We start from the raw sequence: 4,785 nt of genomic DNA on the forward strand, positions 1-4,785 counted from the left end.
GAGAGAGAGAGAGAGCTAAAATTAAGCCGAGTGGATTTTGATCGGACTTGCTAAAGGCCAAGAAGGGCGTGCTTAGGGCCAGTCTTGTGCTGTCAAGAAAGCTAGGGTTGGTAGCTTTATTTGTTAGTTTTTTATTTTAATTTTTTTATGACCTTTATTTGTTAGTTGGAGATATGGATCAAGGAACGTAAACAATCAAACTCATTTTTTTTTTTTTTTAAACAAGAACTATGTTTTCGGGGATGTCAAAAACAAAAAACTTATGTCCGAACTAATATGTACTTATGCGTCTGAACTCTCTCTTATAATCATATAATCAATGTATAATGCAGAATTAGTGTATTTTAATTTTTCAAAGAAAATGGGGTATATGTATATTGATGTCCTAGGAGTCCATTGAATTGGTATATTTCTAATTTAAAATAGATGTCGCCAAATTATTATTGAAAATTCAAGATTTATGTGTATAAGAGGAGGAAAGTGAGTGCATGTATTGTTTTTTTGTGGCCGAGTTTGAGTTGAAGCATTGGAACAAATTATTCTAAATCTAGCTTAGCTAGCTAGCTTTGCCTAAATATGATGTCTCAGATTCGCGGTAGGTAGGGTTTGCGGTTTCTCCCAGAATATTCTATGCCGGTGTTAGCTCCTTTGGATCACCACGACCATCTCTCACTTTTCACTCCTAGCTGATTTAAGCTATGCAACTTGTCGAAAGCGAATTGCAGTACGTCTCCTACCTGCAGTGGTTGGCTCATTCTTGATAGATCCTGTCGGAGATGCTCATATATAGTCCGGCCGGATCGATCGGAGTACTACGTACAAGGATTCCAACCTTAACATGCCACGAAATTTCATATATATATGGCTGGGGATTCTTCAATATGCTTAGTTCAGGTTTTCTTATGAATATGTAACTATATATAGAGTTTTATTTAGCTTAGCAAAACATTAGGCGCTATCCCTTTTAGGTGTCACAAAATTGTGTTATTTTTCAATCATGTAGATGTACATGTATTCATTCATGTAATGTCCCAAAAGCTAGCAAAAGTGCAAAAGTGCAAAAGTTGATGTGCACTAGTAAAATTATATCATGATATGCTCAGGTCCTTAATTTGCCTCTTTTCATTTCCATTCAAATGTTCAGTTAATCATGGCAGAGTCAAGGCACAAGATAGAATTGATGGGACAGCACTAGACGTGAGCGCCTAGCCTATCTGTGACTGTTATAGTCCGGGCTAGATTTGAGATCTGAACGGATTGGAGTACGTACCGGACCTCCAGTGCTTAATTTGATGTTCTTTCTTGTCACATATTTCACACATCCATTCGAGTTTCGAGTGAACTTGGGAAGTTGGGATGATCTAAAATGGCAACAAGCTAGCACGGATCTCATTATCTTTAACATTACTCAGCTCCATCACCTCGTACGATTTTTGGTGTTCAGTAAAGACAAAATTTATATTGATCTTGGTAATATATATTGAAATCTCATGCCAAACCCTAAAGAGATGATTAAACTAATAAATAAGTAGTCAGAAAGATCACAACGTACAAGACCAAGTGACAAATGACTTAATTTAAACATGGAATTAATGTCATATAGAAATAACAACATGTGTCAAATTAATGACTTTAGACATAATGGAATGTTATATAGAATATATTGTCAACTAAGATCGATGTGTGCCGGGCCACGCAATTATCAGATGATTCGATCATGCAGGGATCTTTTTAATTACTAGTCTAGCTGATTCCCTTTCTAAATTGGGTGGGTGGTTGATGTCATCGATCTCTTTCTCTTCTCAGTCCTGTGAAATTATGGTTCAACCGTTCAACGAAAAAGATAGAAAAGACTTAGAATTTTGATCGACCACGTTTCTCTATCCAGATTTGAGCCTAGAATACCAAATGCAAGTACTCTTTTTCTTCGAGCAAGTGTTGCCTTTAGTTTCAAGATCAATAAGTTTCCCTTTTTTAGCCCACATTTCCTCTCCTTGATTCACCCGACATGACAATTGGAAACCCTCTGGCTAGTCCTCTACTCAAATTAATGGAATCTTTCCATCTTGTATTCTTTCGCATATGTTGCACGAACCGCAGCCTATAAATTGGTTTTTTTTTTTTGTTTTGTTTTTTTGTTTTTTTGTTTTTTTTTTGTTTTTTTTTTTTTTTAACTTAAAGTAGTTCATGTCATTAGAGCACTAGCCAAACCAGATATAGTCTAGCAATTGTTCAACTCATGACAGGGGGACTTAATTACAAAGATCACTGCTAATGAAGTCAGTGTTAGTTATAGACGTACGTAATGCCATTAATTGATTGGTAATCTCTATATGTGTGTATATATATATATATATAGAGACCTAGTTTTCATAAATTATGATGTCAAGTTTTCAATGTGGAAACAATGACTCACAATCTCACATTTCTTTCTCATGGATTATAAAGTTTGATCTAAATACATGAATAGCTTGTGTATATATATTGGTTAACGTAGATCACATGTGGTCGTTAAGCTTTAATCTAACACGTAAGGAAAAACCTTCTAATGGATGCTAGCAGTAGCCAGGACTTTAACAAAGAACAAAGACAATTAATTAGAAAAAATACCTATATGTTAACTAAACTTGACGTTAAAAGCTTAGAAGCAGAAGACAACAATCACTTGCATATAACAGAAACTAAAACTGAAAGAGAGCTCGAAACTCACTAGTTGCTGCCTTTGTTGCATTCCATGCATCACCAATTTCAATCCGAACTTGCGCCTTCTGATCATGTAAAATTGCACTTTTGGGCATTAACATAAGAGCAGACTCCCATTTTCCCAATGCTTCGCCGTACTTCCCATCCTTAAAAAACAAACCATTCTATATGAGGAACATGCCATTAACCAATCCAGATAAAATTAACCTTATCCGAAAAAGAAAAAAAACCACTCCAGATTAAAACTAAGACAGAGCCATACATCATGCTCATACATTTATACATTTCTACTTGTAACGAGTTAAATTGATTCCTTCTATCCAGCTACAAAATTTGCATGCTTCACAAACTGAAGCAACTACAATTTTCGCATTTAATCTAAAAATCCAAAAGCTACAAACTTTGATCGAGATTCTAAATTGGGTAACTGGGTTTGCAATCTAGCACACCAAGACATAATTACAAACTGAAAAGTGAAAAGACATATAATTCATACTAAATTGGTTAAGAAAGAACACAAATTAAGGTAAGTTACTACCTCGATCAGCGAGCTTAGTTCCCTGGGACTGAAACGAGTTGAAGAGTGTGGCTACGTCTTCGTCCTCTTATCCAGAGACTGAGGGACCGTTCGGTTCAGGGTGTTGTTCCTTGTTTAGCTCAGTGTCGTTTTGATCACCACTGGGTTTGTCGGGTGTGTCGTTTTGGGTAGTGGGGTTGTCGTTTTTGTGATCAAAGTTTCATCTCAACACTTCCCAGTTCAGTGCTCACAGAATTTCCTTTTGTCTTCTCAACAACTTGATAGATGGGCCCAACCTTTAGCCCAAACAAAGAGTTAGGCCCTCTAGATCGGCCCAGTATACATGGCCTACATTTACCCTCCTCACCTAAACAACTTAGGAAAACAGAAATCTTTGTTAATTTGGGGTGAAAGAAAATAATGTGACTGAAATCACCCAACAAGTAATTTGATTGGTACTTTTACAGTTCTGCCCACCTATTTATTCACTTCGTAAGGTTTACTTGGTATCTACAACTACTGATCAAAACCCAAGGTTCTAAAACTCGGTCAACTCGGCCGAGTACTCGCCGAGTACTCGGTACTCGGCTAGTCACCGTGGCGATTTTGGCCTACTCAGTGCCTCTAGTCGGCCAGCAGAAAATCGGCCGAGTACTCGGTCCAACTCGGGTCCAACTCGGTCAACTCGGTCAGCCGAAAAAAAAAAAAAAAAAGAGGCAAACGACGTCGTTTTGAAACCCTAATAACTCGATTTGTCTCTAGTCTCTCGCTCCAAAGGCTCAGTCGCTCATCTCTCGCTCTAGTCGCTCTCAGTCGCTCTCAGTCGCCCAGTCGCTCTCCCTCACCTCGCCGGCTCGCCCTCCCCGCCCTCTCCTCTCGCCCAGTCCGCCTCCTTTCACAAGGATGGATTGTTGATGGTGGTGATGATGATGTTGTTTCGGATCTTCCTAGTGAAAGGGTTGGAGAGGAATCGGGAGTGGATGGTGGCTTAGAGCCTAGGAGAGGTCCTAGAATCCAAGAAATTAGGGAACTTGATGAGGATGATTTTATATCCGATGATGAAGAGGAAATAGATGACTTGAATTTTGATTTTGAGTCGGATTCGGAGGGAGTACAAGATGGATATGGAGAAGAAGAATTTGAGGCATAGTTACATATGCTTGGGATTGTTTGCAAGAATTGAATTTGGTTTGCTTTTATTACTTATGTTATTGTAATGGACTAATGGTTGTTTTTATTTTTTAGACATTATTATCTCTTAAATATTGTAATATTTTATGGACTATTTTTATTATTTTAGACATTATATATTAGATTATCTGTTTTTAAAAAATAATAAAAAAATCCAGAAATTAGAATCCGAGTACTCCCCCGAGTACTCGGCCGAGTACTCCTCTACTCGCTACTCACTGGCCGGCCGACCGACTACCGAGTAGCGAGTTTTAGAACCTTGCACACAATACATTGGTGTTGAAGAAGTAGAAGATGACGTTCCGCAATGTCACCATATCTCTTGCACTTCGGCATTTGATCGTCTGCCCAAGTTCTCAAAGTACTACTACCGA

The sequence above is a fragment of the Fragaria vesca genome, linkage group LG2 (assembly GCF_000184155.1).
Source record: "Fragaria vesca subsp. vesca linkage group LG2, FraVesHawaii_1.0, whole genome shotgun sequence".
NCBI lineage: Eukaryota > Viridiplantae > Streptophyta > Magnoliopsida > Rosales > Rosaceae > Fragaria > Fragaria vesca.